Source organism: Mastigoproctus giganteus, chromosome 4 (genome assembly GCF_048544385.1).
Source record: "Mastigoproctus giganteus isolate SK-2022 chromosome 4, ASM4854438v1, whole genome shotgun sequence".
NCBI classification, from domain to species: Eukaryota; Metazoa; Arthropoda; class Arachnida; order Uropygi; family Thelyphonidae; genus Mastigoproctus; species Mastigoproctus giganteus.
Window position 1 is genome coordinate 244,310,155 of NC_143578.1, and position 12,637 is coordinate 244,322,791.

Below are 12,637 nucleotides of genomic sequence, written 5' to 3' on the forward strand. Positions count from 1 at the left end.
TATGAAGCATCAGTATTCTGGCGAGGTTCCTTGTTTTGCTGTATGAAAAACCCCGCTTTTTCGGAGGGTGGAACTGCGCACAGAGTAGTAACATATCTTACTTCTCTGTGGAACTTCACAACCCTCGTTAAAGACAGACGGCGGTGTGGGTGGGGGAAAAAAAAGCCACAATTTCCTCATTCTTGACAGAATTCGAACCCAGGCCTTTCGTGGTGCGTGGCATTGGCACAATGTGCGAAATTTAAGGAGGGGGGACGCCTAAAGTCACATGAGAACAGAAAAACAAAACCAGTCTTAATCAACAAGAAACAAGTGAGCAGCTTAGAAAAATAATTTCTTCTTTAGAATTAATTTTTTTCAAAGCAAAGCACATAAGTATTTTTTTCAAAGCGTTATATTTAAACACCACAAGCCAGATTGCTTTGTAGGGGCTTAAATCTCTAGATGCTGCAGTTTGCAGAACTAAAGCTTTTCTTGGTAAGACCAAGAAAAGTTCCCATCAGTTTCATTGCTCTGCTCCTGTTTCAGCAGATTTAGATTCATATTTAGACAGTAACCAGAAAGTCATCTCCATCAGTAATTTATGTGAAGAATTTAAGCCACTTTGAAGGCAGTTATTCCTCCCAAAAATCTTGATTTCATTTGCTCTTATAACTTAATGTCATCATTGGCATATCTTTTCATAGCACTGAGAATGCTCATAATGTTGCCAGTATCAGTGGCCAGCACTGAAGGGAGCTTTTTCAAGGATGAAATTAATCAAAACATACCTCTGTTCTGAATGACACAAGATGGGTTTGAGTTTGTAACATTTCCAATTGAACATGCAGGTGTCAAGGATTTAGACCTAGATGAAATGACCCTAATATTTGTATCTGTTAAGGACTTGGATTCAGAGACTGTAGGGAACCAAGAAAGATGCTAAATACTATAAAAAAAAACACAACCTTTTTATACTTGGATACAGCCCCAAAAGGCAGAAGAATTTACATTCTCGTTTTAATTGTTTCTGGCAGTCTATCTACTAGCACTGATATTATCAATGTGCTTCATGTTTTGAAAAAGCTTATGAATGTGATCTCACAGTGTCCATATTTACATTCGTACTTGTTTCCCCAGGACCACAGCCAACGCTTGTTTTAAAAATAAGGTAAAAGATATTTGGAGGAGAAACTGCAACTTGATTATAAAGGCAAATATGGTTATGTCTCTAAGACTAGAAAAAGAAATGCTAATTACTCCTGAAGATCTGGTGTTGTAAGTTTCTTGCTTTTCTTTAATTCTGTTTTCATTATGAAAGTGCTGGCATTTGTACTTTAGTGGGTGTGTGGGTGCAGCCCCTTTGAATGAGAAGTGTGCATTTGCACTGCTGAGGGAGAGTGTTGCTTTGTATTTTTTTTTTATTTTATGATTTTATTTTATTTCAACTACACCATCTTAGTGTTTGGATAGCAGAATTGCACCTCGACAGGTATAACTCTAATTTTAGTATTAATTTGTTTAATTTTTTTTGTGGTAACTAGTGTTTTTCTAAATTGTCTTGGAGACATAACTGCATTTATCTCTATAATAAAGTTACTTTTGATACAAACATAACCCCCAGGGGCTGACATCTGGTGAGTATGCGCATGGCACACCCAGGGTCCTTAGCTGGATATCATCATTTTTCTCTTCTTGGTGATTCCTTTCTACTTCTGACATTCGCTCTCTCTCTTTTTTTTATCTCTCTCTCTTAGGGTAACTCAGAATTTTTTTTTTTTTTTTTTTTTTTTGGCTGGTGCAGCAAAAGCCTCAAGTCTTCCTTGCACCATATGGCTAATTATAATAATAATAATAACAACACAGTTCATTAATCCATTTTGTTTTCTTTTGTTCCTCTCTCCATTTTCTTTGATTTGTATCTCTTATTCTGCCATTTAAGGTGGTAGATGACTTTCATCAACCGGTGAAATTCCACCACTTTGCTTATTGGAGGCTTGAAGTGGTGAAACCCATGTTTAGTCTCTAGAGCAAAGTTTCCGGCACCCCCCCCCCCCCCCCATACTTCTCCTTCAACCCATGCACGGTACTAAGTACTATAGGTTTTGATACCTTTTGTGTTTGGGATTTTCATTTAGTTTGCATTAATTATTTGATTATAATTAATTTTGTTTGTTATGATTTAATTTAATATTAATTTATTTGCATTTGGTTTAACCCTATCAGTTGGCTGGATTGATGTACCCGTTTACACTTTGTTTGTCATATTTGCTTATTTATCCGACCTCGGGTTATTTGCATATAGAGGGGGGTATAGGCCAAAACATACAGTACTTTATGATTTTGCATTCAGTTTGTTATTTTTACTATTAGTATTGGCAACATAATGTAAGTGCAAGGAAACAAAGCTTATTCAGCACAGGCTGGGGACACACACACACACACACACACACTTCATTTTCCCCTAATAATTTGTACAAATTGCCTTTAATTTTATTGAAACTACCCCACCTCTATAAACACTAGGTAAAAGTTGATTCTGGTGGTAGATTACTCTCATTTGAAAGTAGTAATGCAAATCTCTGCACATCTATTTTTCCAGTTTCTGGAAACTACAATTTACAGAACCTCAGCTCTTCTTGGTAAGAATATACTTAATGCCCCAAATTAATCTTGTTGCTCTTCTCTGCACCCTTTCCAACAAATTTGTGTCATTTCCTGAAATGAGGGTTCCAAACCTGTATGTAATATTCCAGAATTTAGCCATTCCATTACCTTACGGACACAGATAATCACCTCATTGCTCCTGCTGGCAAAATTCCTATATATCATTGATAAATCTTCATGGGCAGCAGTGCAAATAGGCTTTTCACATAGTGTATTTACATTGCTCAGAGAATTTCATGTCAGACTGTACAACTACCCTAGGTCTTTTTTGTTCTTTGAGTTGGTGATAAGGCAGAATCTGGTGAGTGGGCTTGGAAAACTCAGGGTCCTGAGCTGGATGTCATCATTCTTCTCTTTCTTGGTGATTCCTTTCTACTTCTCTCTCTCTCTCAGGGTAACTCGGGGAATATTTTTTGGCTGGTGCACCATATGCCTAATAATAATAATAGTAACTTACCACTAAAATGGTGAATTATTCTGGTTTTACTGCTACCCAGATGCCTTGCAATTATCAATGTTAAACATTAATTGCCTGTTTCTAGCCCATTTGCTTATTCTGTCTAGACCCTCTTGAAATACTGTCATTAACCATCTTTGTATCATCAACAAACATAAGCATCACACTTGAAATATCTACATCATATCATTAATATATATTAAAAACAAGGGATCTAACTAGTGGTGGGATTCAAATATTTTAACAACCGGTTCGCTGCCCTAATCACTGTTCTAAGTATAAAAAACTATATACCGAAAGGTAGTTTATTATTTCATGCAGTTAATACTTAAATAAGAACAATAAAAGAGGTCCACAAAACAAGATTATGTTATAAGAAAGAGTTTTAAAATATTAATGAAAAAATATTAAATAATACCTGACAAAAACAATAAAACTGTTATTTAAGATATTTCCATATTGCTTCTTGATTGGTGTCCTCACTTGCAATTTTCTTTGCTTTTATCCGAGCATCATCGGCTGAATGATTTATCCTTAACCATCTTTTCACTGTAGGAGTAGGATCCCATTCCTTTAGAGGTAGGCCGATTAGACTAATAGTCATTGTGTTTGATATATTAGAAACAGTTAGGTGACTTCTCTTCTCTGAACATTATGTTCATCTTTGAAAAACTCCTTTCTGCTGAACTTAACAGCAATTTTTCTGACAATATTTTTAGCTCTTTGAACACTTTTAGGAATTGCATAATTCTTGGAATTTTTTAAAACTTTTTCCACGAAATCTCGATAATCATTAATATCAATTTGGTAATTAAAAATGTCATTAAATACGAGCAATTGTTCTTCAGCTGCTTTCCATGGAACTAGTACTTCTTCAATATTCCAGTAATCTGGCTCCAAAAAATTGAGAAATTGTAATTTTTCCTATCTTGAAATTGACTACAACTTTCTTTTAAATGTTCACAATCCATTAGTCTTTTTTTTCAAATTCGTTACAATGTTTTCTAAATGTCTTTCTCAAGGAAGCCCGACAAATTGATGATTTTCTACAAATTTTATATTTTTGAAGGTTTCTGAAGTAATTAATTCGTCAACTTTTTTTTTTTTGTATGGATCCTTTTCCTTTCCAAGCATTTGAAATGCTTTAATAGATCTTATCACGAGTTTTTCAACCTTTATTATGTCTATATTTCTTGCTTGCGCTGCATTTGAAACAAGAGAAATTTCGTTTAAAATATCAATCATCAATGCCAAATCAGTTATAAAATATATATTTTCAAGACAGGCAGCCATATCTAAGTACTTTTTATTTGAATAAAAATAGTGATGTAGCACTGGATAAGCGTGCCACACAGCTAGGGTTGACCTTAAACTACAGGCAGCCCATCTTGGTCCCAAAACTCTACCAATCTTTATAATTTCAATTCCAAGTTGTTTGGATATTTTGGAAAGTTCAATTTGGTTCTTATTGGATTGACGAAAAATAGTATATATCTTATCAATAAATATTTTAAAATGATTTACTTGCTTTATTTTCTTTATCAAATCATCTAAAACAAGATGGAGGCAATGATTTAAACAGTGCCATATTATTATGTTTAGAAACTCTTTTGCAATCCTAGTGCTTACTCCAGATTTTCTCCCAAGCATAATGCTGGCACCATTGGAGCAAAATCCTATTAAATTTTTTTCTAGGTAGTTCTTAGTAAGCTCAACATTATTTAAACTTTGCATAACTGAAGAACATATTGTCTCTGCATCTTGTTTTTCCAATTCAACTAGTTCAACAAAAATTGTTGGTGATGTAACTGAATCCTCAACTTTTAAGAAAAGTATAATAACTGGTTTGCAGGATATCATTGAAGCTTCATCAATAATCAAACATTTTCATATTATTTTCAATAATTTTATTAAATATTTCTTTTTTAATTTCCTTTGCAACAAAATCAACTACTTTCACAGCAGTTTTATGAGAATGTAATCCTATTCCCATATCTAATCCATTTTTAATTTGCACTTCTATCTCATCTTCCATGTCTGAAAACGGTTTACATCTTTTTGACAGTCTGTAAACTGTATTAAATACTCTACAAGTAGCACTTAAATATTTTTCATTCATCATATCTATTACTTTTGTTATTGAATCCTGCTCACATTGTTTTAAGTTCTCTTTACAAATGTTATGAGCTTTTGATGGAAAATGTTGGTTCATTTTTTTCCTTAGAGAAGCTTGTTGTACCTCTTTATTTTTCCCCGATGCCTCAATCTGAACACATTTCCATTCTTTTGACACACGAACACTTTTCTCTTTTATAAAGTCATTTTGCACAATACTCGCAACCTAACTTTTTGTTAAAAATTACCAGTCCATCATATTTTTCTTTAAAATTGTTATATTGTTGCACTCTCCAGCATTCAGGAATATTATTTTCAATTTTGGAGTTATCGTTTTTTATTTCAATAATTGACGTGCTGCTTTCTACAAGTTGGAGTGGTTGTGCTTGTGACTGTTTTGTACCATCCAAGGCCAATTCTGATACAACAAATTCTGATTTTGGTTTCTTATTGAAAAAATCTGTCAAACTCTGTTGCCTTTTCATCCTTTTAAGGACTACTGCAAAAAAATTAAATGTTTTATTTTAATATATTATAGAGCAGGAGTGAATATGTGCCTATATATTTGAATATCTTTACTGGTTCTGTCCACATGTGGTCATATCATAAACCTTTATAAACAGAGCACTGTGCTTATACCATTGATAAACATCAGTCAGAACATACATTTTCTTCATTTTATCGATACTAAACAAAATTTCTTGCTGAATTAATAAATGGCATAGACTATGCAGATTAAATATGATAGAATAATGTGTACGACAAACCTGTTTGTCACGGGAAAGTTGTGATAAAAACGTCTTAATTACCACGTGCACATTGGCATAAGGATTCCAACATGGAAGAACATTCTTCCACGGCTTCCGAAATGGGCGATAAGGTAACCCTTGAAATCTGTATTTCTATTGGTTCGTTGTGTTCTAGCTTCCTATTGTTTTTATTGATCGGGGAACACCAACGCACTCATATCTTGTGTGAATTTAGGGCGTAACACAAAGCTGAAACAAATGGCAGTGTGTCACCCCCCTGGTTGTTATATGTTTGTTTACTTAAGTAACAAACGCTAGGGAATAAAAGTATTCATCAAAGGTAGAATGAGTTTTATGAAATGAATAAATAAATATTACAAGCATAGTTCCGTGTAATTTTTTTCACCTGTGGACAGAATGAACGTTACTACGGGCACTTGGAATACGCTGTTGCGCAGATGAACGTTAAAAAAGAGTAAGGAATGTAAATTTGTGATTTCCACATTGGGTGGCTGCCCAGGCGCCCACCTTAGAGAGAACCCTGATCACAAGTGCCATTTTAACAACCAGTTCGCCAAACTCAACAAAAAATTGGGTATCGGTTCTGCTGAACCGGTGCGAACCGGCTGAATCCCACCACTGGATCTAACACCAGCTCCTGTGGAATCATCCCATTCATCACATAATCTATGAACTGCATTGGAACATCGATAACCACTTTGTCTGTGTCATTTAATTATTCCTTTATTCATATTAGTATTAGTAGTAGAAAAAAAGAAAGTAGTAGAAAGCTCCAGGTCGTGATGGTATTTCTCCAATTGTTCTTGAAACCTGTGCTGCTGAACTTACTCCTGTTCTGTGTCACCTTTTTTCACTTTCTTATTCCAAAGGTTTTCCCCTCCTGCTTGGAAATTTGCTCATATCCAGCCCATTCCTAAAAAGGGATAATGAATCCCTCCCATCCAATTATTGTCTCATTGCACTTCTGCTCTTTCTAAAGTAATGGAGAAATCAATTAACTGCCAACTCTTAAACTGTCTAGAAAACCTTCCATCTGATTAATGATCGCCAGTATGGATGTCATCACTGTCTATTCGCTAGTGATATTCTGGTGTATGTTACTCATCTATGGACAAATTCAATGGAAAACTTTGGTGAAACTCAAAGCAGTTGCTCTTGACATTTTAAAGACTTTTGATCATGTTTGGCATAAAGGTCTTCTAAATAAGCTTCCATCTTATGGTTTTCCAACTGTTTTTTGTAATTGGGTATCCAGTTTTCTCTCTGACTGCTCATTGCAAGTGATGGTAGATAGCTCTCAGTCTTCTAACTTCTCCACTAATGCTGGTGTTCTCTAAGGTTCAGTTTTTTCTCACATTCTTTTGTCTTGTATATTAATGAACTTCTTCCACTGACTGGAAATCCTATCCATAGTTTTGCTGATGATAGCACATTGCATTCCACCTGCCAATTTGAGAAAACTTGCCCTGCACAAACAGCTTCAACTTCTTGAATATCTACTACTAATTCCATAAATGCTGATCTCTAGGTAATTCCCCAGTGGGGAAAAGATAACTTAGTTTATTTCAATCCTTCTAAACTCAGTTCTGTCTCGCAAAAAGGATTCCTATGCTTATTTTCAATGACACTCTGAATTCCAGGCAAGATCATATATCTCTACTGGAGATTACCGTGACTTCTGATCTCTCTTGGCATAAACACATTACAAATATTGCTTCCTCTGCATCTAAAAAACTGGGTTTTCTCTTTTTCTCTCTGCATTACTTTTCTTTCAAACAGCTGTTCACTCTGTACAAATCACAAATCTGACTTACCATGGAATATTGTTTCCACATATAGGGCGGTTCCTCCAAAACCTCTCTCAGGCTTCTAGATTCCATTCAAAAGAGGGCAGTTAGATTAATTAATGACTCATTGTTAAGTCTCTGCATAGACTTTCTGTTTCTGCTGCATGCCTTTTGTATAGATACTTCCATGGGTACTGTTCTTCTGAATTGGCTTCTAGAATTCCTGCTCTCTCTTCTAAAGTAGTCAGAACTCATGCCGCAACCAGTCAACATCCTTTTACTGTCCAACTTCAGACTCACAGAACCAACTTTTCTTCTTCCTCATTTATTCATTCAATTTCCATTTTATGGAAAAAACTTCCTTCATGTGTATTTCGTGAAAATTACAATCTACAGAAATTGAAGTCTAATGTCAACAAGTATCTTCTTTCATCATCTCAGCCTTCAGCCCATGTACAGTACTAAGTACTATAGGTTCTAATATCTTTTGTGTTTGAGGTGTTCAAAGTAAAAAGTAAAAGTAAAGTGCAGCCATTATCAACCCACTGCAGGATGGAAGCCTCCTCAACAATTCATGCTGAGGGAAGTAACTTTACCCTAAATGCCACATTGCTCCAATTTATACAAGTCATATGTGGTACAGTATAAAAGGCCTTATTGACATGTAATTATAGTAAATTCTTATTATCAGACACTCTCGGGGATTGAGTTGCGTCGATTTTTAAAATTTTCAAGATTTTGGAGAGATACCTAGTGATGGAGCAGCTTTGGAGAATCACATTTCAATGATTATTAACACTAACAACTGAACATATCTGCATCTGTAAATGTTTATATTGAGTAAAAAATAATACCGGTAGTGTAAACAATAGTCCAGTTTGTTGAATTGTGAACAAAAGATAGTCACAGAAATTGCTGTTAGAATATCAGTGGATGTGCTTCTGAGAAAAAAAGACTTTCACAATGGAGAATAAGGAAAAAGTTAACTATTCTTAAGGAATAGTATTTTCTTTGTGTTTGGATTGTATAGGGACATCCATTGACACTTGACTGGATAGGTCAGTGACAGAAATATGATCCTTTTTGGAGTTTGTGTGTTCCTTGTCTTTTTTAATTTCATTTCTATTATGAAAGTTGCAATCACACTTTGGTAGATGTGAGGGTGAGTTGTTTTGTCTCTTTCTCATTTTATTTCATTAGTGTATCTTGGTACTCAGGTAGCAGAGTTGCACTCTGCTATGCATAACTCTAATTGTAGTATTATTTTTCTGCATCTTTCTAAAATAGTCTAGGAGAAACTTCATTGTCTCCAGTAGTAAAACGTCGTCTGAATAAAGGCACACATGTACTGTTTTTCTTGCTACAGGATGTTGTACATAAGGTGATTCCTTTCGCCTCACAGGTGGTATTTGTGCATATGTCTGTTCCAATATTCCCTGTCAGAGTCTTGGTAATTTGGAATCTCCTCTTTTCGATCTTCTCTGGCTTAAAATCTCTCTACCTCATTGTGTCAAATTCATCTGTTCTTTCTACCATTCACACAACTCCATTAATCGATTGGAGCTCTTTGACTTCCTCTCTTTGCAACTTGACTTTCTCCAGTCCAAGTTTCCTAACAGTGAAGTAATATTCCTTGGTGATTTTAATGTTCATAACTCCACCTGGCTCTCGTTTTCTAGTCACACCGACCCATCTGGTCGAGATGCAGAGGCTTTTGCAATTACTAATGACCTTGCACAGATTGTTCATTTACCTACAAGAATACCGGACAATCCTAACCATACAGCCAACATGCTCGATCTTTTTCTCACAAACAACCCTTCTAAGTACACAGTCGAAGTGAGAGATCCTTTAGGCACCTCAGATCACAACTTGGTGATTGTCTCTTCTCCAATGGAGCCTTTATCTCATGGCTATTCCCAACCTCGTATTGTTTGGCATCATAAGAATGCAAAATGGGATGACCTGCGAGATATCTTTTCTTCTTTTCCTTGGTTTTATTACTGTTTGAAAACTTCTGATGTTAACGTTTGCTTAGATCGTGTCAGTGAAATTATTCTTGTAGGAATGGAATCCTTTATCCCATACTCCACTTTAAAATCCCGTCCTTTATCTAACCCTTGGTTTTCCAATAAATGTGCTAAGGCTGTTCAAGAGAAGAATGTTGCATATTGTAATTGGCTTGTTTCTAATTTTTCAGTTTCATTTTCTGCCTATACCAAAGCTCGCAACAATTGTAAAGCAGTTATTAATTAGTACAAACTAGAGTTTAAACAGGCTAAGAGTAGAAAACTTGCTTCTTGCCAAAGCTATTGGCTGTAACTTTTACCCTTCTCTGCTCCCACCTGTGTCCAAACCAGATGGTTCTGTTGTCACTTCAGCCAAGGATAAAGCTGACCTGCTAGCATCCCATTTTTCTCCCAACTATGTCCAAACCAGATGGTTCTGTTGTCATTTCAGCCAAGGATAAAGCTGACTTGCTAGCATACCATTTTTCTTCCAGCTCACGTATTAATGATCTTGGTAAAACACCTCCTACCATTCCCAACACGCTCCATTCAATGCCTCCTGTGGTCTTCCGTCAAAACGATGTCAGAAGGATTTTGATGAATCTTGATGCTAAGAAAGTTCCAGGTCCCAATGGTATTTTCTCCACTTGTTCTCAAAACTTGTGCTCCTGAACTTACTCCTGTTCTTTGCCACCTTTTTTCACTCTCTTATTCCAAAGGTGTTTTTCCTTCTGCTTGGAAATTTGCTCATATCCAGCCAGTTCCTAAAAAGGGCGACAAATCCCTCCCATCCAATTATCGTCCCATTGCAATTACTTCTACTCTTTCTAAAGTAATGGAGAAATCAATTAACCGCCAACTCTTAAACTACCTAGAAACTTTCCGTCTGATCAATGATTGCCAGTATGGATTCCATCAGTGTTGATCCACTGGTGATATTCTGGCCTGTGTTACCCGTTTATGGACTAATTGAATGGAAAAGTTTGGTGAAACACAAGCAGTTGCTCTTGACATCACAAAGGCTTTCGATCGTGTTTGGAATAAAGGTCTTCTGAACAAGCTTCCATCGTATGGTTTGCCAACTTTTTTTTGTAATTGATAATTTGATAATTTATTTATCTCTATTTTGTGTTACAATTGTTGGGAGATAACAGCAAGAAGGGAGGGAGAACACATAAGCCAGAGGCTTTTTAGGGGGTGTTCCCTTTGAAAAAGATAACAATAAAAACAGATACATCAGGAATCGGACATGTTTCTACATTCCATTACAGAGACTACGTAAACCAACCACACATGTCGCGTGGTTAACAATAGTACTTATAATTACATTGTAAGTACTTTTACAATAACAAGTATGAAAGAAAAAAAATATGAAATAATTGCGTAGAGTGTTACAAGCTTTTTGACAGCTATTCCTTCAACTTGTTTACACAATTTCCAAACTGGTATGCATTGTGGAAAGTTCAGGAGTTGAGTGGAAGGTGATTTAGATCAGACATCCCTGGTGATGTGTTCAGTCAGGAGCTTCTTGAACTTGTTTAGTGAAATGGCATTTTTGATGTTTTCAGGAAGATTATTCCAGGTTTTTGCGCCTCTGTATTTTATATTTTTCTGGCCTATGGCTTTTCTGAAAAGCGGAACCTTCAGGTTCGCTTCATTTCTTAAATTATATCTTATTCCTTCTTCTTCTTCTTCTATTGTTATAAAAAAGGATCTGAAGAGAGGAGGAAAGTTCGGTGTTTTCAAAGCATTGTAGACAAAGACCGCCTCAGCTTTTTGTATCTGTTGGTAGATGCTTAAGAGTTTCGCTTCCTTATATCTCGAAGTCACCGATGCATTCCAGGGAAGGCCCAAAATTGAACGAACACATCGATTGACAATTGAATTGATTCTCGTAAGGTTATATCGACTGGTTGTACCCCATGAGATGATTCCATATGTGAAGTGAGGCTGTATTAAGGAAAGGAATAATAGTCTGAGAAGGGAAGGAGGTACCCAGGCAGAGGCTCAGGCGAGTATTCCTGCTAGTGATGAAGTTTTCTTTCGTAAGGTGATCATTTGTTTATCCCAACTCAGCTTGTCATCTAGCCAGATTCCTAGAAACTTGGTATCATTCACCCTTTCCAGTTGTTTTCTTTTGTATGTTATTTCGAAATCAATATTTAATGGTTTATTTTTCGTCCTAAACACCATATATTTGGATTTTTCTGGGTATTAGCTGATTCTTTTGAAGCCAACTGTGCATTTCAGAGAGCAGGGCAGAGATCTTGCATTGAAGTTGGTTAGGGTCTTTATCAGTGCTTAGAATGGAAATGTCATCGGCATACGCTACTAGGTGGGAAGATGGAAGATGAGAGAGAAATTCATTAATGTAAAGAACAAATAGGATAGGTCTGAGAAGTGAGCCTTGAGGTACTCCCCTGGAGAAATAAGAAATGTCTGAAAAAGACTCTTTTGTTTTAACGACAAATGGCCTATCAGTAAGGTAGTCTTCATGGAGAAGGTTAATTTTTCCTCTCAAGCCAAGATTGTTGAGCTTGTTGAGTAGGATATTATGATTTATGCAGTCAAAAGCTTTTGATAGGTCTAGAAACAGTGCTATTGCATAGTGACCCTTTTCAAGATAGTCCGTGATCCTGGAGCAGAAGTCAACAATTGCCAGGTCAGTGGATCTTTTTGAACGATAAGTGTACGTTGTTGATGGATAAGCTGATTGACTTCCAGGAAGCCCATGAGTCTGCCGTGAAGAATTTTTTCGAATAATTTTGCAAAAACTGAGAGTAGAGCTATTGGACGAAAATTGTTGATAGAGTTACAATTTTTCCCTTTAGGAACAGGAACAATGACTGCTTT

General features: G+C 35.9%; 1 protein-coding gene across 1 annotated transcript in view; it reads left to right on the forward strand.

The window, feature by feature from the left end:
* Positions 1-207: 207 nt before the first annotated feature.
* LOC150087585 (dystrobrevin beta-like) overlaps positions 208-12,637 on the forward strand; it is a 152,181-nt gene continuing 139,751 nt past the window's right edge. Inside the window, exon 1 of the mRNA XM_090372149.1 lies at positions 208-312. The gene's annotated coding sequence lies outside the window, so the exon portion shown is untranslated. The remainder of the gene's footprint in view (positions 313-12,637) is intronic.